Source organism: Thalassophryne amazonica, chromosome 2, assembly GCF_902500255.1.
Source record: "Thalassophryne amazonica chromosome 2, fThaAma1.1, whole genome shotgun sequence".
Classification (NCBI taxonomy): Eukaryota; Metazoa; Chordata; class Actinopteri; order Batrachoidiformes; family Batrachoididae; genus Thalassophryne; species Thalassophryne amazonica.
In genome coordinates this window covers 78,823,276-78,847,765 of record NC_047104.1, presented here as the reverse complement: position 1 = coordinate 78,847,765, position 24,490 = coordinate 78,823,276, and the positions used below count along the sequence as shown (strand labels likewise).

The 24,490-nt window shown below is 42.4% G+C and overlaps 1 protein-coding gene and 1 long non-coding RNA gene across 2 annotated transcripts in view; both read right to left on the bottom strand.

Annotated features, from left to right (window-relative positions):
* LOC117526335 (MAM domain-containing glycosylphosphatidylinositol anchor protein 1) overlaps window positions 1–24,490 on the bottom strand; it is a 1,010,161-nt gene that overhangs the window by 586,191 nt on the left and 399,480 nt on the right. The gene's annotated exons all lie outside the window — the stretch shown is intronic.
* On the bottom strand, window positions 6,954–22,682 carry LOC117526354. Its single transcript, XR_004565267.1, has 3 exons — window positions 22,670–22,682; window positions 20,975–20,980; window positions 6,954–7,040 (listed from the first exon to the last, which is right to left on the bottom strand). It is a non-coding gene; the product is annotated as an uncharacterized LOC117526354 (long non-coding RNA).

Sequence of the window (24,490 nt, the reverse complement as noted above, 5' to 3'; positions counted from 1 at the left end):
CCAGCCGCTCATCATGCAGCGCCACAGCAAAACACCTCCATTGGAAACATTACAGGACAAGTTTGAACATGCCCAGCTGTTAAACAATTTCTCGGATACTCACTCGACTGAAAGCCATCGAAAACCGGCTGAATCTTATGAATGGTTATCAACACGGAGGTGTTTTGCTGTGGCGCCGTGCCATGAGCGGCTGGGTGCCGACGCGCGAATCCGTCCGCACGTCTTTCATTACAAAATCTCCTTTAACAGTGGAATGTCCGGATAAACTGCTGATCCCGAGCTCTTCTGAAACTTCTCTGTTCTCTCACGATGTCCTGGGTCAACAGAGGCTTAAATTTGGAAGTTTTCAGCTTGAAATAGGCTGACAACGGCCGCTCGGGGCATGGCGCGCCGTCCGGCTCCGTGGGCAGTCCTAAAAGCGGCAGCAACACTCCATAGTCTCTCATCAGCCGTTAAAATTTTCACCGAAAACCGTCTGAATTTCTCGAATGGTGTCCACTTGGATGTGTCTCACAGTTTTTGAAAAAATTTTGATAAAGCAAAGTGCCAGTCTCTCAGGAAGAAGTCAGACAAAGGAATTCCGATGAGGGGGGTGGACCAGTGCTCACTCAAAACCTGCCCACAGGCGAATGATGCAACCGACAGGCTTGAAAAAACTCACGCATGGGTTCAAGCTTGTCTGACGTAACTGCACGTGATTCAAATCCATATAGTTTTTAAAAAAAATAAAAAGGTCGGTTTCTTTTCTAATAGACCTCGTATAGGCCCTGAAGTCCACTTTTTCCACTGCCTATCCCCACATACCACAGTAAGAAATGAATGAAAGCCCATGATTATCCCTGAATGGGACAGCAGGCCATCATAGGTTAGTTCCCTAGCCAAGGCCGGTGTCCGGAGGAGATGATCTAGCCATCGAGAGGATATCTATCGTGCAACTGCGCACGCATGCGCAATTCTCTCTACCCCAGACTTTAACACCTCCCCCCATCGAGTTTATCTGCTTCTCTTTGCCGCACAACTCTCCATCATCTAACAACAATATTTTGCTTTAAAGACAGCGTGTACATGCAAGTCTTTACTTTTTTTTTTGTCTTTACAGAGTGACACCACAAAACATCGAGCCAATGGGCAGGTGTGCACGATGCTGGTGTGATGGTTCATGCACGTGGGAGCACAGCAGCTTTTCACAGCAGCTTTTCATAGCAGCTGCACGATGTGGGTGAAAACAAAAAATAAAAATGACATGCCACCAATGGGAATCGAACCCGCGCCTTCCAAAAGCTCTGATTTCCAGTCAGAAACTTGACCACTGAGCTACCGTTGCTGTCCTGTGAAAGCTGCAGGAAACTGCCTGATATCAGAAAGGACATGGATGTATTTAAAAAAAAAAACACGCACTATATAAAAGCACCGCATTTATCAAGTGGGCAATACAAATATGATCTGTCTGTTCCTCTGTAGATGACCCAGGGTCACTGACATACAGTCATGAAATGATATGAATGAGAAGCAGTGTGCTCTGATCATGTCCACATCTGCTGGCGCGTGTCCAGCCAGCCCGCATGTGTGTCCTGCCGGTGCCCACAGGACTTACACTGTGTCACGTGGAACAGAGCTCACGTGGGTGACATGACAGTCAGATTGCCCACTGTGTGTTATGATCTGACAGTCCGTTTCAACCTGGGAGCAGCCTGTCAATGGGCTGCAGTGTGCGCACGCTCACTGCAGCTCGTCGCCAAGTGGTATATGTTTTTTTTTTTTATGTCCACATGATGAGAGCAAGCAGACACACGTGCATCACAGTGGGCAGTTGTTAGTCCATGTCCATCCAAACACAGTACGTGGTGTTCAGCTGGGATGTCCAGATCAGTTTTGCGCACACACCAAAGCCATACTCATGGGGCACAAATTTCACTGTCAGCACGACAATGATTGTCTGTTGACTGTTGTCGTGTTAATAGTGCAAATGGCCACACTTTTTCTAAGTGCCAAATGAGCAGTGCCAGATGTTCATGTGTGTCACCTGGAATCTAGCCAACACCTGCCGCGAGAGTGATCAATGGGTTCGCACAGCGCACTCTGTCTTTCAGCCGCTGGTGTGCGCAAATAGATCTAGCAACAGGTGTACAAGGCAGTTACAATTTTACACGTTTTGCACACAATTCCTGCTTCATGCTCACTTTATGCGCAAATCGACCAAATTCAAACTACAATGAGGAAATTACGTTTTTGAACACCCTGTGATTTTGCAAGTTCTCCCACTTAGAAATCATGGAGGGGTCTGAAATCTTAGGTGCATGTCCACTGTGAGCGACATAATCTAAAAAAAAATAAAAAAATCCAGAAATCACAATGTGTGATTTTTTAATAATTTATTTGTATGTTACTGCTGCAAATAAGTATTTGAACACCTGTGAAAATCAATGTTAATATTTGGTACAGTAGCCTTTGTTTGCAATTACAGAGGCAGCAAGGATTTTGGTCCACTCCTCCATACAGATCTTCTCTAGATCTTTCAGATTTGGAGTTTCAGCTCCCTCCAAAGATTTTCTAATGAGTTCAGGTCTGGACACTGGCCAGGTCACTCCAGGATCTTGAAATGCTTCTTACGGAGCCTCTCCTTAGTTGCCCTGGCTGTGTGTTTGGGGTCATTGTCATGCTGGAAGACCCAGCCATGACCCATCTTCAATGCTCTTACTGAGGGAAGGAGGTTGTTTGCCAAAATCTCGCAATACATGACCCCATCCACCCTCCCTTCAATACAGTGCAGTTGTCCTGTCCCCTTTGCAGAAGAGCAGCCCCAGAGTATGATGTTTCCACCCCCATGCTTCACGGTTGGGATGGTTTTCTTGGGGTTGTTCTCATCCTCTAAACACGTTAAGTGGAGTTGATTCCAAAAAGCTCTATTCTCATCTCATCTGACCACATGACCTTCTCCCATGCCTCCTCTAGATCATCCAGATTGGTCACTGGTGAACTTCAAACGGGCCTGGACATGTGCTGGCTTGAGCAGGGGGACCTTGCTGCCCTGCAGGATTTTAAACCATGACAGCATCATGTGTTACTAATGTAATCTTTGTGACTGTGGTCCCAGCTCTCTTCAGGTCATTGACCAGGTCCTCCTGTTTAGTTCTGAGCTTTCTCAGAATCATCCTTACCCCACAAAGTGAGATCTTGCATGGAATCCCAGACCGAAGGAGATTGACAGTCATCTTGTGTTTCTTCCACTTTCTAAAAAATAATCATAACAGTTGTTGTCTTCTACCAAGCTGCTTGCCTGTTCTCCTGTAGTCCATCCCAGCCTTGTGCAGGTCTACAGTTTTGTCCCTGGTGTCCTTAGACAGCTCTTTGGTCTTGGCTATGGTGGACAGGTTGGAGTGTGATTGAGTGTGTGAACAGGTGTCTTTTATATATAAGTTCAAACAGGTGCAATTAATACAGGTAAAGAGTGCAGAATAAGAGGGCTTCTTAAAGAAAAAATAACACATCTGTGTGGGTCAGAATTCTTGCTGGTTGGTAGGTGTTCAAATACTTATTTGCAGCAGTAACATACAAATAAATTATTAAAAAAATCATATATTGTGATTTCCGGATTTTTTTTTTTTTTTTTTTAGATTATGTCTCTCACAGTGGACATGCACCTAAGATGAAAATTTCAGACCCCTCCATGATTTCTAAGTGGGAGAACTTGCAAAACTGCAGGGTGTTCAAATACTTATTTTCCTCACTGTATGTGTGAAGGGTCCCTTGGGTTTTCTACTTTTCTTTGGTGGCTGAGCTCAACTCGATGGGTGAGGTGCGCATGCGCAGTTGCGCGGTGGAGCTCATCTCAGCAGGCCAGGGTCACCTGTCCTGCTGAGATGAGCTCTACTACCGAAGAAAACCCACATAAGTTTTGTATTTACGTACAAATACAGTAATAAGTGTCTTTTCAATTTATAAAAGTCAAGCCTTGCATGTACACGCTGTCTTTAAAGCAGAATATTGCCATTAGATGACGGAGAGCTCAGCTTGATGGGGAGCTCAACTGGCACACATAACCGTCAATTTGTGCTACGAGGATATCAACTCGACGGGGCAGCTCATCTCGACAGAACACCAATACCTATTTACAGAAAGGTGTGGTGGGACAGTGTAGATCAAGTGTATTGTCCGAGAACAGACATGGTGTAATGGCGACTCAAAATCAGGTCTATGCAATCCCACTGACCAACCTGATCTGCAATAATCACTCGTCTCTGACACCTAAATAAATCCTTGTCATTTGACTGAGTGATGTCATGTACAAGGGGTGAATGTAACCTTTCGAGTCCAACCAAGAAGAAATCACAACTGAATTAATGTAATGCATTATCTTTCAACATAATCCAAATGTAAGTCTACACACTTTTTCTGGCATTGCTGCAGTGCCTGAATACTGTTCTCATAGAAGGTCTTATCCTGGAGAACCACGTCCTGCTTTTTATGAGTCAGGCTCAAAACCTTTCAATCACCTCCAGAACCATGCATTTTTTGGTCGCATATGTTTCACTCTGTTGAAGGACTGCATTTGATTTTGTAAAAATGCTTCCATGAGAGCAAACTAAAGCTGCGTTTACACATAACAACGGCAAATCACGAATGCCACGAAGTATACATTCTTGGCTGCTGATCACGAATGCGATGATTTGATGCAGAGGCATCAGGTGTCCTCAGGAACTGCTGCAACCTGTTACCACATGTTACGATTAATGGCACATGTTGCTGGCAAATGATCAGGAACCATTACACATGGTCAAGAATTATGTTCCGCGCTGTTGCATGCTGTTCCGCACTATTGCGTGTAACAGCGCATCGTTACATTCTGTCACATTGTGTATGAGGTAAATTGTCTCCACACACCCATATTCATCCATCAACTGCTGAACAATTCAGATCGCTCCAGTTTGCTCCTCAAAATATACAGCAGAAGAACTTTGTGATTGCATGCTGAGTTGGGCTCTCTGCAATGGAGTGGTGCAGAGAGGAGGAGGAGATGGAGAGAGCCAGATATGTGGCTTCATGCAATTCTCGTCTCGCGCATTTTCCCAAACATCAGGCGCAGCAGCAGCAGGTGGAACACCTGCAGGAGCGTGCTGAGGAGCATTGGAACAAAACTTTTACAATACTGCAGCAACAAAACTGAATGTGGTGCAGCAGGGTTTAATTGTGCACACGTCAGAGAAGAACGCTGTCACACTCTATTCAGGATCACCACTAATCAACATGGATCAGCATGCTCAGTTGAGACCTGCACGACATGAGGTGAAATGAGGGTGGTGCATGACATTCGTGGAAGATTTTTTGACAGCCAAAAACATGCTCCATGAAAATCACGAATATCATGCACCAACACGCACTATTAAAACCTATTCAGATGCATTAAGTCATGTTAAGAATGTCAGGAATGTGCCAAGATTGACACTAATATGACATTTGTAACATGTCCTGCCTATGTGTAAATGCAGCACAAATCCAGCAGCCTATTCACGGGGACATCTTTAGCGGCTGTGGACATGCTGTCAGATGAAGAACTGTATTAGTTCCTGTCACGATTTTTGGCTGGACTGAAGAAGGCAGTACGTGTGCTTCTACATACGTTGCTTCACTTCATTCTGTTGTATGTTTCATCTTTCAAGTCATGCAAGTATTCTTACCGTTGCCCTTAAAATCATTCATTATTTGCATATTATATAATCGCTATTTCTCAACAAAAAGAACAATTTATGAATACCTGCAGATAGCTTTTCCCCACACAAAAACAGACCTAACCATGGCAGCTTTTGGTCACATGATGTAAGATAAATCTAGCGAAAGCAAAAGATACCTTGCTTCTCAATTACATAACATCTGGGAGGGCTTTAAATCTTGAAGTCTTTCTCTGTAATTTAACAGTAGACTTTGAGAGGATTTAATTTAGAGGTTGGTGGGCCAATCAGGTGTTGTTGTTTATTGCAACAGGTATCGTGTGGCACCAAATACAGTTGTTCTTTTCAGTTTGTTCAATAATTCCAAGAGCCCTATCTTGAGAGCCTGTCAATCATGGTCTGAAATAAAACATGCAAGTGTATTTGGAGCGTGGTCCATCCACACATGGCTATTTACACATCCCAGCAAAAAGAATGCAGGGTGCAAATGGTTGAATGAAATCACCTCATTAGCTATGGACATGTTGTGGACAAAGTGTCATTTTTCATGTTAAGACACAGGTACACCAAGAATTGATAATGGTATCTATATCAATAAAATCTTATGAGTTCCCATCCCTAGTGGGGATCGACTGGATGTCTGTCTGTATGGTGGCCATCAATGACTCAGGGCGGTTCTATGTTGTGGGTTGACGTACAGCACATAGTAGTCAATAGTAGTCATAGTCAATTCTGAGATTTGATCTTATGTCTTACAGATGATTTTTACCTCACCAACATCCATGCTGAACAATTATCAGATTCCACCTAATATGCTTAGTGTTATATGGATATATGTATTCTAACACAAGAGCAAACATGATACCACCAGATGTAGAGACACAGAATTTGACATCTTGGCTGGGTTGCTCCAGGGAGACACATTTGCATGATTTCTGTTCATCATTGTTCATGATTATGCACTACGGCAATCGACAAATTGAATGGGGTTGGGGGGGTGCTTAGGTGCACAGTCACACCAAGGATATCCAGAGGAGTCATACTCTAAAGATTTGGACTTCACTGATTATGCCTGTCTCCTGTGTAACCAGATGCGGAAAGCACAGCAACTTCTGCAGAGGGTAGAAACATAATCTACAAAGGTAGGGCTCTTTCTCTATGAAGACTGAGGTAATGTCATATAACATCTCAGAGCACAACCCATTGAAAACATCACAGTTGATGCACTTTGATGCAGTTCATGCAGGGAGGTTGATGATTTCATGTACCTGAAGTAACGGATGGCATCAACAGATGCTGATATCAAGATCAGGAAAACACTTGCCTGGAGAGGCCTGAATAAGATGAACAACACGTTGAAGTCACGTTGTGTGTCTTCACAGCCTAATCTTGAGTACAAGGTGGCATCCAGGAGGATGCAAGTGGTTGGTCACTGCTACCACCACTCAGAGCTGGTTGCCAGTGGCATCATTCTTTGGGCATTAATTCATAGCCGCCAGTCATGTGTAGCTCAGAGGAGAAAATATAGACATCCTGGAGCAACACAGGGTTGGAAGACACCATTGAATTGGCAGCTTGGCTGAAGGAATGTATCGAATGGAGGATCCGTGCTAGGTCCCGGTGGAGACTGCACGAGTGAGTAAGATACAGTACATTTAATCTTTCCTCTCTGTTGCTTTAACCAAGTGACTTTTGTTTAGTGCTCCAGTCACGAAATGAGTCATATTTTCATGATGCGATTATTTTTTATTTTACTACTTCTAACCCTACTGCTTCTCCTAACCCTAACCTAACCCTCTCCCTTCACCCAACCTGAAATATAACCCCCACAGACACCTCCCGCGTCACTCCACATTTCGTACTTTCATACTTCATGCTCCCGTCATGAAAATGTGGCGATTGTCATGATTGTCACAAACCATTTCTGTACTATTAATGATGCCATCATGAAATGCCATGAGATTGGGTTGGCATATTCATGACATGTTTCTTTTGTCAAACTGAGGCACTATTGGTGTACACATAACTGTCAAAAAAAAAAAAAAAAAAAAAAAAAAAACGAGGTCTATTAGAAAAGTATCCGACCTTATTATTTTTTTCAAAAACCATATGGATTTGAATCACATGTGATTGCGTCAGACAAGCTTGAACCCTCGTGCGCATGCGTGAGTTTTTCCACGCCTGTCAGTTGCGTCATTCGCCTGTGAGCAGGCTTTGAGTGAGGAGTGGTCCAGCCCCCTCATCGTTGTTTCATTGCCAGGAAATGGCGGAATGATTTGGGCTTTTTTTCCATCAGAATTTTTCAGAAACTGTTAGAGACTGGCAGCTGGAAACCATTAGAAAAATTTATCTGGCTTTCGGTGAAAATGTTACGGGCTTGGTAGAGAATAAGGAGTGTTACTGTCACTTTAAGGATGGCCCCCAGCGGCTGTGGGGTGCGCCGCACTCCGAAGCCGCCATCGACAGGCTGAACGACCATTTCATTTCTAAACGGATGGCTATCTGGATCCGTGACCATCGTGTTCCATTTCTCTGGTTATCACAAGAGCTGGACATCAACCATTTTCCAGCAGATTTCACTTTTAACAAGAGATTTTTTTCATGGAAAGCCGAGCGGAGGCTTCGCGCGTCACGATGGATTCGCTACTGGAGCGAGACAAAACCACCTCCGTTTTGGTCTCACAGGACGGCTTTGAGATGGCGTTCGGACAGCTGTCGGTGGTTTTTCCATCGAGTGATTATCCGAGAAATTGTGGATGTGCCTGGACATGCCAGAACATGTCCCGTGAGGCTTCATCACGGCGTTGCTTTGCACCATGCGGCACCGCCGCGATGTGCGGAATTCGTCCGCACATCTGTCTCAATGTGCCTAAAAAGTGCTGATGTCCACGTCTTTTCACAATTCCTGTGCTAGCCAGATGACATCCCGGATAAAACACAGCATCCAGTTTGGAAATGAATGGCACATTCCACTGTTACAGGAGTTTTTGTCATGGAAAGAGGAGTGGAGGCTTCGCGCGTCACGGCAGTGCCGCATGGCGCAAAGCAACGCCTTTTCTAATAGACCTCGTATATAGCCACAAAACACAAAATGGGGACATGCCAGTCTCATCGTCGTGTTGTGGATTAATTTCCAAATGTAAATTTAACACGATCAAAGAATCAGAATTAGAATCACCTTTATTGTCATTGTAATTTGCATTACAACGAGATTTGAGTGCAACTCCAAAAGGTGCTTTCTGTGGTGCAAGTAATTTTTAGCCAAATCAAAGATAGTGAAATTAAACAGTAAATTATTCAGAGAATATGTACAACTAATATAAACATAAGGTAAAATAAAATAAAATAAAATGAAATGAAATGTGGACCAAGTAAAATGTAAAATGAGAATTATATACAACTGTGGAATCATATTGCATGGGAATATTGCCCATGGTTTACAGATATGGCACAAGAAAATTGAAAGGTGCGGATTAGAGTGATTTGTTTTTGTTCAGAGCAGTAATTGCTCTGGGGAAAAAGCTGTCCCTGAGTCTGTTTGTCCTAGTTTTGATTAACCTATACCATCGGCCGGAGGGTAGTAGGTGAAACAGGTGGTTGCTGGGGTGGGATGTGTCTTTGCAGATGTTGGCAGCTCTGCTGAGGCAGCGAGAGCTGGCAATGACTTCCAGGCTGGGCTGAAGGCAACCAGTGATCCCCTGGACCGTTTTGATCACCCTCTGCAGCGCTCTCCTGTCTGCTGCTGAGCACCCCCCATACCACACTGTGATGCATTACGTCAGGATGCTCTCGGTGGCTCTGTAGAACAACACCAGCAGCTTCTCCTCCAGATTGTTTCTCCTGAGCACCCTCAGGAAGTGTAGTCGCTGCTGGGCTTTCTTCACCACCACTGTGGTGTTGGCAGTCCAGGAATGTGCTTGCGTGAGATCGCCAGCTGCAGCTCTACCTCTCTGTCGAGCGTGACAGGTAAAACAATGTCCATGAACTCCTGGAAATAATGTATTCTGATTTTTTTTCAGTGTACAAATCCATCTCTGTGTCCAGTTAGTCTGTTAAAAACAGTGTCAGATGTCCCTGCTTCCATGTACACAGCTTCAGTAACCAGCATACACACAAACAGCGTGTCACCACTAGGGATGGGTATCGGGAACCGGTTCTTTTCGGGTATCATTACAAAATGATTTGATCCATCAACATCAATAGCCTTTTTGCTTAACGATTCCCTTATCTGTCCTTCAGAGTGGCCATTGTTTTGGGGGTGTTTCTCAGGAAAATGATCATTTCTCTACATTGATTACAGACCCTGCAGCAGGTCCGTAATCAACTGTTTCTGCAGCGCGGCCTTGCTTTGAACCTTGATTCAATGAAGCGGTGCTTCAATCTGCTGCTGCGTTGGTTCTTTGTTTTATTTCAGTTTATCTTCATTTTACCCACTAAAACCCTAAAGAGCATATGTCTGTGAGTAATATTTAAGCTTTTAACTTAATTTAAGTTTTTAACCTAGGTTAAAAACTCCAGCTTTTGTTGGCTTCTCGTTTATTCTTCTCTACAAGAGTCAAGACAGAAGTCAGACTACCAGAGCAAGAATTTTAGCTGAGGAAGCTTCTGTGATTTGAAGCAAAACGTCCTCACGTCGAGCAACCCAGTCCAGTCGAAGATTCAAGCTTCTCTACTATGGAAACCACCTGGACAACTGAGAGCCTACACAGAAACAGTAATAGTATTAATAACTAATAATGCTACAATACAGTTTTAGAGAAAGAGACAAAAAGAACCTGATAAAACAAAACACAACAGAAAAGATAAAACCAACTAACAATTAAAATAAATGAATAAATATAGAAATAAATAACTGTTTCCTGTGAACACCTAGTGACTCCTACACCTCCACTTCATCCCTGTCTTATTTAAGTTTAATGACAATTTGTTTCGTTCAAAGCATATTTTCAATTTGTTAATTTCTTCAGCGATTTCCTCCAGAACTATCTGCCAAGCTAGAAAACTGCTGCATCCTAGTAGAGAGCAGAATACAACTGGAATGAATTTGAATAAGGAAAGTTTTTTTTTTTTTTTTTTCTCACCAAAATGGATGCTGCACTCACTGCAGTTTATTGTATGGAATAGCCCCAGATTAAATTTCAGAGCTTCTAGAATTCATACATTTAGAATTCATACATTTTCGTGTGGTTGGTGTTGGGGGGTAAGTCTAGGTTTCAGCTTTTTGTGTTTTTCACCACTTTCATCCCTGAATATGTCAATCACTTTTGTGCAGTTTAACATTACTAACTGGGACTCCTGCCTTGTTGAAATGAGAACTGTCCTCCATTCTGTTCAAACAGCACCAAACGCTGTTAGTTAGAACGATACAGTCCAGTCGGAATGAATAACTTCAAAATGAAACACAGTTTAAATCAAATGACACCTCTTTCCAAACATTGTAAGACAAACAAACTGACTCCAAAATCCATCACTGAAAAAGTTAAGAGTTTTAGGGTGAAGTGTGTCGTCTCCTCTCTGTCAATCCAAGCCATCACTTTTGAACAGCAGCTCAGAAGCTTTGTTTTTAGATGGAGCAGGTTCATTTCCCTCTGTCTATCAGTCATTGGGATGTTTCTGTTTTGCTTATAAGTGCGTCACAAACTGATAAATGCTGAGAGTGAAACGTTTTCCAGAAATGCACCTGCTAACACTCAGACTGAGAGGAATAAAATACAACAGAGATCACGAATTATTAACACATGTGCAAAGACACTTACAATCATGAGTACTTTTGTGTTGTCTTACTAACGGGGATGTTAAAAAAATGTGAGACATGTCCTTTAAAGCCAATTAAGGTACCAAGTATTTTAATGTTATCAGGACAATTATTTGAAATGTTAACACGTTTAACAGAAACACAGTGACTTTTTAGAGTAGTTTTGAGCTTTAAAATTGCTCAAGAAATGATCAGGTTTGTGACTCATTGTTATTTTTAAAACAGGAAAGCACTGTTGTATTTTTTTTTCTTTTTTTCCTTTTTGCTGATCCAATCCATGGTTTAAAAACAATATCCCATCTGAACCGTGGGTTTTGTGATCATGACAGCCCTACTAGAGACTCACATCATATCTTCTATGATAAACATCAAGGATTCACAGGCTTTCCCATTAGTCTTTAACTCAATGTTGCCAAAACGACAACCACTTGAAACGCAGGTACTGTATTATCCTCAAAAGATGACACAAAGTCAAATTGTGCAGATGCTGCATATGAGCATCCAACAATGCTCTTGAAATCACTGTTCCATAATTATATCTTGGCATGAAAGGTGTAAGGAAAGATTTTAAAGGATGCAGAGTTGAAGTGTGAGTGTCAAATTATACAAGTTGGTGAGAAATGTGGCTGGTAATGTGTGAGTGACAACGTGCATGACATGAAGTTGTTCAGAGAATGTAAGAAAGGAGAAAGAAGGATATATAAAGTATGATTTGTCTGGCAGCTGTGTAATGGAGAGAAAAGGAGCATCACACTCAGAGTCACTACACCAGGGAGGGAGATGAAGCAAAATAGATAGAGGAGATATTGCGAATAAAAGGAATACTGTGTGCAATGCAGATGACAGGCTGGCAGCAGAGGAGCCTTTATTTGTCTGTGACACCAATGGCTTAAAACCATCACATTCTTTCTCCTACCTTTATCTCTCTTCTTTCAATAGACCACACTACTCTTTCTTTTCCCACCACATCACAACGATCTGTCTGGATATCCATTTCTGTCTTCTTTCCTCCCTTTTACTCCCTCTCTTTGTGCCAGCTCGTCCCCTCCATTATTATTTTTTTTGTCACAAGTAGCAAAACCAAACACTCATCTGTCATCACAGCTTTGGTTTAAATGCACATGCATCGGCGGATAAAAAATACACAAACGTTCACCCAGATCGCTTCCCCCAAGCAGACGCAGACATGCTGGGAAATGAAGAAGCGTTTGTGAGTTAGTGGTTTTCTGTAATAATAGCTCTTACATTTGGTTAGATGTGTAATATGAAGAGAAGGCTTTGGGGTCCTCCTGGGATCCAGGGCAACATTAAAAGCAGCAGGTTTTGTTCACAGTTTCTGTATTCAGATGGGAAGATCTCTGTCTCAGGCACAGATATTTCAGTAGGAGAACACAAATGGGAAAAGTGCAAGAGAAGAAGAGCCTCATCCTTTTCGGAAGACGTTAGGCACCACTTTGTGTTTGTGTTGTCTGACCACAGCCTGTTGGTATCATAAGAATCCCATTAGTGGGTACACTTAGAGTAATTGCCTTCTGCACAAATTTATTTCAAACCACTGCATTGTGCATGCTTTATTGCCAAAACCACAATATGAAGCATCTGATCTGAAAAAGAGGCAAGCAAATGTATTTTATGTATCTTTCTGTGCGATGGCTGTTAAAAAAAATTAAAAAGCAGACAGCATAGCTGTTCAAATCAAGGCTACAATGCATCCACCACATTACAGAACTGCCTCGGATCCTGGATGGCAACCACTCAGGCAGAAAACCAGTCTGTTTCCATCTCTTGAAAGTAACAATCCACCGGCATTGGCAAGATGAAACATGGGCAGCCGCCTGGCCTTCTCTAACTGTTGGGTTCCTCAAAAAGCATGCTAGATCATGCACAGAGAAATGCCCCACATAGCCAAAATGTCATATAGTCAAGTCAAGTCAAGTCTGAGAGCATACACATCCCAACATCACAGAGCCAACCCAGTTCCTGGGTGGCAACTATCCAGGCACTTGAAAGTTTGTGAATGCTTAAGCTATTGCATATCTGAATGATGGAATGATGTTACATTAAAAAGAAAAAGAAAAATCTGACTTCTGTACCTAAACCTTTCTTTAAAATGATGCCCTTTAAACTCACAATGTTGCATTTGTGCCGGGAATATACCAATAGCTCCACACTTGTTATGTAATTTAAGGAGAAACTGCTCAAAAGAGACCTATAGGTTATAAAGGGTGGAATTTCATCTGTGTTTATGAGCAGTGGGTGGTCACCCCCACTCTCCCCTCCCTCCACAAATCCCACAACCAAGCAGCCAAAATGCATTTCACCTGCACTGCTGATCCCTGGGGATACTTTACAGTTAACCTAGGTTGACGTGTTCTGATATAGGACAAACACACGTCACACCAAATATACATTTCTCATTTTCTCTCTCGCTCTATCTCAATATATACATATTTATAAAATGGCTGAGTGGATCCTTGTCATTTGATTTGTGCTTTGTATGTCACGTGACATGGATTATTCGTCCCTTTTATGTTGCGTTGCATTTACCGTGTAAATTTGGTTCCATACGTTTTGTACCGCTGCACATTGCGAACCCTGCCCACGCACACAATAGTGGGGGCAGTATTTAGCTACGACAATTTAAATGAGCTAATTGACTGTGCTAATTCTTCTAACACACACACACACACACACACACACACACAAGGGATGTGGAGATTAATCGATACGAATCAGTATCTACTAGATACAAACATGCACAATGTGAGTGTATCTATTCTTTCAGTGTGCATCGATTCAATTGATGGGCAAAATTGTGATGCATCGCTCGCTGCATGCTTGCATAGATTTCATTCCGAGGTACATTTAACGCATCATCACTGCTTCGTGTTGTGTTTTGAACATGGACGGAAGCCAGAAAGCACAAGATGTTTGATGCACATAAAACATTTAAATCAGGCGTTTGGAGAAACTTGCTTTTTATAAAAAGATGGAAAACTTGATAAAACGCGGGGTGTTTGAAAAGCAGATGCTGTGCTGCTAAACCATACGGCCACTGTTGCTCCACTTGGATTCCTCTGAAGCAGATTGTAAACCGAGCTCCAGCAAAACTGGTGAGAAAATATCTCTAATTAGTTTTGCCAAGGCAGTACTCTGTCAGTGAGTGACTCACTTTAAGTCACTCATTGAGAGTGACGTTGTCTTACTGTTTACTGTACTGTTTAAGTTCTGGCAGTGTGATCAAACAGGTCCCAAATATGAGAGAACTGATTCCTGTTCCTTAATGTTGAATCTGGTAAATTTGCTGCTTATAAGGAGAAAAACAAATCCTCTGCCTCTAGTAGAATCAGGAGGAGAAGAATACCATAGTACCATACTGAATTTCAGCTTCATATTTACTATTTAAATCTTTGGTATAATTTCTATGCATCATGTTGAATCGCATTGTATCGCACCAAATTGCATATATATATCGCATTGTGGGGAATTGAATTGCCATCAAATACATATAAAATCGCACTGAATCGGGAAAAGGGGTGAATCGTATCACATCGTATCGTCAGTATCGTCATGTATCGCCAGGGTTGGGAGGGTTACTTTAAAAATGTATTCCGATACAGTTACTAGTTACCTGTTGAAAAATGTAGTCAGTAACGTAACCCAAGTACCATAATATTAAAGTAATGTAATTTGATTACTTTCAATTACTTCTGGATTACTCCAATATCAAATATGCTAATACAGACAAAAGAAACTAAATAGAAATAGTCTTGACCACATAGTACAGTTTATTAAGCAAAAATAAAACTGTTTCTTTTACATGGCATGCTCTGTTTTACTTCACATTATGAATTAAGAACGCCACAATACTGTTTTAAACATACCCATTGTTCACCTGTTAAATTTTCAACAAAAAATGCCAAACAAATGAAGGATAATGAAAACTCAGGCGGTGTGCGGATGAATTTGTAATTAAAAGTGGCTTGCAGAACAATATACAAAACAAAATAGTCTGCTACTAGTTCAGTAAACGAAAAATTATCTTACTTTAGTCTTTCACATAGCATTCACACCATGTTTAACGCATCAGTCCACTTATTGAACTTTCAAAATCAGAACAACAGCATAATGAAAACCATTAAGTAAATACTGTCAGTAAGGAGGTGTGGTCGCCATTTTAATTCTGGGCAAGTTAGTGATTTGTGTGCATAGAAGTTCAAGAAACAGGTGGAATATGCCGGAAAGCTGCGCATGTTGGCAAAGCCACAAACGGAGGAACAAGGGAGACAATATTTTCTTCCATAAGTAAGTGGTTTTGGTTCTTCTTGTCACTTTGTCCGTGATATTTGGATGATAAACAGGTGTATGTTTCCTGCCGTACCTGTGTCGCCCGATGACACGGACCATTAACTCTTCCCTTTTGTCTAGTTGATATTTTCCACTGCTAGACCAATGTCTAGTTAAAATTGTTCAACAAGACTTCATTCATTTGCACCTTAAAATAATGAGATTATAATGACCCGCGCTGTGCCGCTCACAGTCACATCCACACATAGAGATGTGTACCCACACCACTGACTTCATGAATGAAACTCTGTCACTAAAGGATAATTGTGTAAAAATATAATATATATATATAAATGTATTGTAGTGGTTTTAGGAGCAGCTGCAGCAGGACGCCTCAGCTCAGTAGCTTGAACAGCGCAGATCCGTGTAACTTTCAACACTAATATTTGAGAATGTGTGTGTCAAAGTAAATTTAATACTTTCCTGACATAATTTAATGTCATTTATTTTTACTGGCTCGATATCCAGGTCAAAATGGCATTTTAACACGTATTTTGTGAGCATTTTTCTGAGTGTGTTCAGTCGCGGACCTCCATTGAAAATGCATTAACATCTGGGTACTTCATCAATATTTTGCCCGGTTAGGAGACGTCATGTCGCTGTCCATGAAGGGACGTTTTCGTTTCAAAGAAAAACAAAATTATATACAGATAATATCATAAAATGCATTAAAATTGTAATCCTGCGAACTAATCCCCATTTTTACTAAATATACCTGTAATCTGAATACGTCTTTTTTCTGTAACTGTAGCGGAATACAGATACCTTTTTTTGTATCCTAATTATGTAACGCTGTTACATGTATTCCGTTACTCCCCAAGCCTGGTTAGGACATCATAAAACAAACATAAATTCATCTTTTTATGTCAAAATTTTGAAAATTATGCCCTTTAAATTCACAGTGAAAATGAATCTCTATATCATGAATTGAAAGAAAAAAGGAAGTAGGAACTAGACATCCAACTTCTCACTGATAGAAGACAGTCCTCCAGGGATTTTATGGGAATGAGATTTCCCGCAGTTATCGGCATGTACAACTGAGTATCATCAGCGTAACAATGAAAGGCAATCCCACAACTTCGTAGTATATGCCCGAGGGGTGACACATGCAGGGAGAAAAGCAGATCCCTGTGGAACCCCAAATCTCATGTCACCAAGGTCAGAGGTAGTGCCATTATACAAGACACATTGAGAACGACTGGACAGATATGACCAGGCAAGGGCACTTCCAGTAATCCCAAAAACATTCTCCAACCTATTGAGCAAAATATGATGATCCATGGTATCAAACGCAGCACTGAGATCTAACAACACCAAAACTGTAGTGGTGTCTGAGTCCATTGCTCGCAGAAGATCATTCACAACTTTAGTGAGCACTGTCTCTGTGGAGTGATGTTTCCTAAAAGCAGAATACAGTGGCTCAAAAAGATCATTCTCATTGAGGTGGTCAACAAGCTGCCGTGAAACCACATTTTCTAAAATTTTGGAACAGAATAACAGATTTGTTATCGGCCAGTAATTTTTCAATACACTAGGGTCAAGATTAGATTTCTTAAGTAATGGTTTAATCACTGCAGATTTAAAACATTTGGAAACAGATCCAGAGTTTAATGACAGATTAATAATTTCCAGCACAGTCGGCCCAAGGGTGGGCCACAGGTCCTTATACAATTTTGTTGGTATGGGATCAAATAAACAGGTTGTGCTTTTTGTAGACGCCATAAGTTTCATCAGCACGCCTAATGAAATACTATTAAACTCTTTCAATCGAGGTAACACCTCAATGGTAGCGCCCACCTCCATAGCAGGTTTTAATGGTTGGGCCGAGGCGTGCTGAGATATGCTCAGCCTAATATCTTCTATTTTCTTCTCAAAATAATCCAAGACACCCTGTGCTGAAAAGGGAGAATGACTAACAGGTGGCTGCCCATGAATAAGAAATGCGACCATGTCAAACAAAACTTTGAGTTATGTTTGTTTTTACTGATCAAATCAGAGTAATAGGCCCACTTGTGGCCAGTAGTGCATGCTTATAATCTAAAATAGCATCCCGCCACACAAGGCGGAACACCTCTAATTTGGAACAACGCCATTTCCGTTCCAAACCTCTAGCCTTCTGCCTGAGGTCACCCAAGTAACCATTGAACTAAGGTGACTGTGCCTTGGGAGGGCGTAGTCTTAAAAGAGGAGGCTCAATCTTATCAAGTGTAGCTTTAAACGCTACATTTAGACTATCCGCAAGGCTGTCTACTGATACAAAGCTAAAATAGGTAATCTAGCCTCAAGTTCAGTCATAGTTGAGGGTTTAATAAGACGCCGCAGTAGTAGACAAGGTTATTGTTCCACTAAATGTGGCAGCGTAAATGTAAACCTGATAAGTGAATGGTCAGAGACTATAGATGCGAGAGGCAAGATGTCAATATTTGTGACAGCAAACCCACATGCAAGAACCAGATCCAGGGTATTTCCACTAATGTGTGTTGGGTCCTGAATGCATTGCTGGAATCCTAATGCATCCACAATTTGCATAAATGATTTGCTAAGGGGATCAGAGGGCTTATTTATATGAATGTTAAAGTCACCAATAATCAAAATGTTATCTGCACTAGTTGACAAACTAGAGATGAATGCACCAAATTCATCCAAGAAATCAGAATATGGGCCAGGGGGCCTATAAACAGTGACAAAATAACATAGCTGAGCTCCTCCAGTTTTATGACCCTGACAGTACTTAGCATCATGGGCATAACGGAGAGTCAGATGCTCAAAGGAATTATATTTGTGACCCCTAACAGCGAATAAAGAAAACCTAGATTTGTAAATAAAAGCAACACCTCCACCTTGCTTCACACCACGAGACATGTGACTAAATGTGTACGCCGGTGGACAGGCCTCATTCAGAGGAAGGAGAGTTGTGGGTTTGAGCCAGGTTTCACATAAGCCAATCATATCTAAATGATGATCCATGATTAAATCATTTATGAACAATGATTTCGAGGACAGTGATCTGATGCTCAGGGGACCCAGGGTAAGGACATCAGTGGGGATGACAGTCTGACTGTTTGGAACCCGGTGAAGCAAGCCCAGGTTCCAAGAGCGCCACTGCCGCACATCAATCCGGCAAAGACGTGGACGGCCAGGCCGACCATCCACAGAGCCGGCTAGTGGCACCACACAGGCTTTAACCGGATCCACAAGGTGCCAGGGCAACACAGATCCTGCCAGAATTCTGTGCATAGCTCATCCAGATGCCAAACTGCAAGCCAAACAGAGCTTCAGCTTCACCAGTCGGCCACTTCGTCTCCCGCGGCGACGACTGCGCTTTCGGCCGAAAAGAAGCATAGGAGCACCGCACAGAAAAGTCGGCATCTCCGATAAAAATGGGGGCGGAAAGTTCTGTCCACCCGCCGATAACCACACCGCACCACGAACCAGGGGCTGGAGATCCAGCAGCTTTTGGCAATCATACACCTGCAGTGCTTCTGATTCAAAAACAGCATAAATTAAAAACAATAAAATAACAGACTGGAGAACAGCAAACGAGCAGCCAGACACAACGGTGCCATCTGGGCACTCCCTTCCCAAATTCCCAAACTGATAAACTTGATTGTTTTTGTGCAAATATTTGCTCATTTTGAAATGGATGCCTATAACACGTTTCAAAAAAGCTGGGACAGTGGTATGTTTACCACTGTGTTACATCACCTTTCCTTATAACAACACTCAATAAGAGCTTGGGAACTGAGGACATTAATTGTTGAAGCTTTGTAGATGGAATTCTTTCCCATTCTTGCTTGATGTACAACTTCAGTTGTTCAACAGTCTGGGGTCTCCATTGTTGCATTTGTGCTTCATAATGTGCCACATATTTTCAATGGGCAACAGGTCTGGACTGCAGGCAGGCCAGTCTGGTACCCGCACTCTCTTACTACGAAGCCACGCTATTGTAACACGTGCGGAATGTGGCTTGGCATTGTCTTGCTGAAATAACAACGGCAGATTTCACTTTTAACAAGAGATTTTGTCATGGATAGCCGAGCGGAGGCTTCGTGCGTCACGATGGATTCGCTACTGGAACGAGACAAAACCACCTCCGTTTTGGTCTCACAGGACGGCTTTGAGATGGCGTTCAGACAGCTGTCGGTGGTTTTTCCATCGAGTTATTATTGTGGATGTGCCTGGACATGCCAGAACATGTCCTGTGAGGCTTCATCACGGCGTTGCTTTGCGCCATGCGGCACCGCCGCGACACGCAGAATTCCTCCGCACGTCTGTCTCAAGGTGCCGAAAAAGTGCTGATGTCCACGTCTTTTCACAATTCCTGTGCTAGCCAGATGACATCCCAGATAAAACACAGCGTCCAGTGTGGAAATGAACGGCACATTCCACTGTTACAGGAGTTTTTGTCATGGAAAGAGGAGTGGAGGCTTCACGTGTCGCGGCGGTGCCACATGGCGTAAAGCAATGCCCTGATGAAGCCTCACAGGACATGTTCTGGCATGTCCAGGCACATCCACAATTTCTCGGATAATCACTCGATGGAAAAACCACCGACAGCTGTCTGAACGCCATCTCAAAGCCGTCCTGTGAGACCAAAACGGAGGTGGTTTTGTCTCGTTCCAGTAGCGAATCCATCATGACGCGCAAAGCCTCCGCTCGGCTTTCCATGACAAAATCTCTTGTTAAAAGTGAAATCTGCCGGAAAATCGTTGATGTCCAGCTCTTGTGATAACCAGAGAAATTGCACACGATGGTCACGGATCCATACAGCCATCTGTTTAGAAATGAAATGGTCGCTCAGCCTGTCGATGGCGGCTTTGGAGCGCGGCGCACCACCAGTCGCTCTGGGCCGTCCTTAAAGCGACAGTAACACTCCGTAATCTCTTTGAAGCCCATAAACGTTTCACCAAAAACCATCTGAATTTCTCGAATGGTGTCCACTTTGATGTCCCTCACAGTTTCTGAAAAAATTTTGATCAAGCAAAGCGGCAGTCTCTGAGCCATTCCTAAACAATGAAAAAAACAACAAGAGGGGTGGACCACTCCTCACTCAAAGCCTGCTCACAGGCGAATGACGCAAACGACAGGCGTGAAAAAAACTCACGCATGTGCACGAAGGTTCAAGCTTGGCTGACGCAATCACACGTGATTCAAATCCATATGGTTTTTGAAAAAAATAATAAGGTCGGATACTTTTCTAATAGACCTCGTACTTATTCGTATTATGTATGAAGGGGCCCTAACATGTTGCTCCATTATCAGGCTAAAATCCTTCGTTTCCACTCCGCACTCGCTGGCTCAGATGCACTGATGTACTCACCCTCACTCAGCAGAATTTCTCACCTTTGTGAAGATACTCCCTCTGACTGGTTGTCTGCAAAGGTGCTACAGTTACATCACAGCGTCACTCAGTCTGAAATCCTCTGAAATTTTTAACTTAAAAGACCCTGCCGCAAAAGGAGGGAAAAAAAAAACCATTCACGGACACGGAGCATTTAAGGTATAGGGAGCCACTGCAGAGGGGTTAAAGAGCCACATGCGGCTCTGGAGCCACGGGTTGCACACACCTGGTCTTGTGGTTAAGCAGTGGACCTGGCACCAGAAGATTCTCAGTTAAAACCCCTGTCTGGCTGGAAAATCACTAAGTTTCCTTGGGCAAGGTCCTTAATCCCCAAGTTGCTCTCTGTGCGTAGTGAGTACCTCACATGGCAGCAATCAGACACCGCTGTGTGAATGGGTGAATGTGAGGCATTACTGTAAAGTGCTTGAGCTTCTGATATGGATGGAAAAGCGCTATATAAATGCAGTTCATTTACCATGTTTCCTCAGAAATCCACATATGTATTTTTGTGTTTTATGACATGTTTTACACACTGTAATAACACATAGAAAAAAAATGGATTTTGCACAATGTAACCTACAGAAATGAACCAGACAGAAGTCTCTAATCTGCTCCTGAATTGCTTTCATGTGAATGACAATGGTTTTGAAGCTCAATTTGAAATATGTTCCTTTCAAATTGCAAATAAGGGTTTTGTAAAATATCTAGGTCTATTATTGTGGCTAGTGGTTAATTCTACACTTGCTGACATAATTTAGTTGCAGCTGTTAACATTCAGTGCAATTTCCATCAAATTAAGCACAAAGCACTGAGCAAAATACCACTGTGAAAAATGATTAAACCCTTTCTTGGGACATCGCTGTGAGCAATGCTTGGCTTGCAAGACTTTCCCACTGTGTGCCGGTGCTCTTGGGGTATTACAGAGTTTGAATCCTTTTTATTCCCACCCAGTATCTCACTAAGAGCTTGATAGGCCTGCCTTCTACAATTTTTCCTCCACTTTACTTGATGTAATGCCAGGAGAGTCGACGATACAGTGCTTTATCCATCCAACTGGCTGACTTACCGTGAATAGGCTTAAGATGGTAATCCTGTTATCAGGGAATACTACTTGGCATGGAAGCAGAACCACACACACACACAGACACACACACACACACACACACACACGCTCTCAGCGGTACACAAATGCATATGTAAGCAGACATCTAAAGAAAAGTGTGGGAGCAGAAAAATAAAATAGGTGTGGTGGAGTCGAGCAATACACTATGCAGTGAGACACTTAATTTTAATTTTGAAAGGTCAGGACATATCTGGGAACATACGAGGGTACTGCATCCACAACATATGGAACTACCCTGGACCTTCATTGGCTGCCATTCAAGCACACCTCCAGTTCACACTGACTTCCTCAAAGTATTTGAGGGTCAACGATTTGCCATAACCAAGTGACACATGCATGGTGCCTTGACTGTTTCCAGTTTCTGAAGTTCTCAACGTTAATTCATGGTAGCTCATGCTCAGGAAAGTATGCCGCACAGGCATAAAGATGTAGCTGACTTTCCTTCACAGTGCATGTACTAGGCCTCATTTGAGTCTCCACAAGTAATCACTCACTTGGCACAAAGTCACCCCAATGGTACTTGACTTGTCCAGAAAAAAAAAAAAAAATCAAGTGCCAGACAACCAATCCTGACCTTGGGTCACTGGTGAAAGTCCAAGTCTCACAACCCTGTATTAAGACTGTGTACTGAAAAGACCAGAACACTAAAACTTTGATGCACTGTGAAAACTGTTACACAATGGTGTCAAACATCATGACACCAAATACTGCTTGAAATTTTTTGGGACATCAAAAAACAGAACAACAATTCAGGCTTTTTAAGTGATGAGTTGTACAACCCCAATTCCAAAGAAGTTGGGACGTTGAGTGAAGTGTAAATAAAAACATAATACAATGATGTGCAAATCCTCTTCAACCTATATTCAACTAAATACACCACAAACAGAATACAATGATTTGCAAATCCTCTTCAACCTGTATTCAATTGAATACACCACAAAGATAAGATATTTAATGATCAAACTGATAAATTTTATTGTTTTTGTGCAAATATTTGCTCATTTTCAAATGGTATGTTTACCACTGTGTTACATCACCTTTCCTTCTAACTACACTCAATAAGTGGTTGGGAACTGAGGACACTAATTGTGAGTGTCATCATTGTGGATAAAAGGAGCATCCCCAAAAGTCTCAGCCGTTCACAAGCGAAGATGGAGCGAGATCACCACTTTGTGAACAACTGCGTGAACAAAAATAGTCCCGCAGCTTAAGAACAATGTTTCTCAACGTTCAATAGCAAGGAATTTAGGGATTCCATCATCTACAGTCCTAATATAATCAGAAGATTCAGAGAATCTGTAGAACTTTATATATGTAAGCGGCAAGGCCGAAAACCAACATTGAGTGCCCGTGACTTTCGATCCCTCAGGTGGCACTGAATTAAAAACCGACATCATTGTGTAAAGTATCTTACTGCGTGGGCTCAGGAAGACTCCAGAAAACCACTGTCAGTTAACACAGTTCATCAATACTACAAGTGCAAGTTAAAACTCTACCATGCAAAGCGAAAGCCATACATCAACAACATCCAGAAATGCCTCCACCTTCTCTGGGCCAAAGCTCCTGAAATGGACAGACGCAACTTAGAAAGGTGTGCTGTGGTCTGATGAGTCCACATTTCAAATAGTTTTTGGAAATCATGGACGTTGTGTCCTCTGGACAAAAGACGAAAAAGATCATCCAGATTGTTACCAGCGCAAAGTTCAAAAGCCAGCATCTGTGATGGTATGGTGGTGTGTTGGTACCCATGGCATGGGCAACTTACACATTTGTGATGGTACCATCAATGCTGAAAGGTACATCCAGGTTTTGGAGCAACACATGCTGTAATCCAAGCAACGTCTTTTTTGAGGGACGTCCCTGCTTATTTCAGCAAGACAATGCCAAGCCACATTCTGCACGTGTTACAACAGCTTGGCTTCATAGTAAAAGAGTGCGGGTACCAGACTGGCCTGCCTGCAGGCCAGGCCTGTCACCCATTGAAAGTGTGTGGCGCATTATGAAGCGCAAAATACGACAACAGAGACCCCGGACTGTTGAACAACTGAAGTCGTACATCAAGCAAGAATGGGAAAGAATTCCACCTACAAAGGTTCAACAATTACTATCCTCAGTTCCCAAACACTTATTGAGTGTTGTTAGAAGGAAAGGTGATGTAACACAGTGGTAAGCATACCACTGTCCCAGCTTTTTTGAAACGTGTTGCAGGCATCCATTTCAAAATGAGCAAATATTTGCACAAAAACAATCAAGTTTAT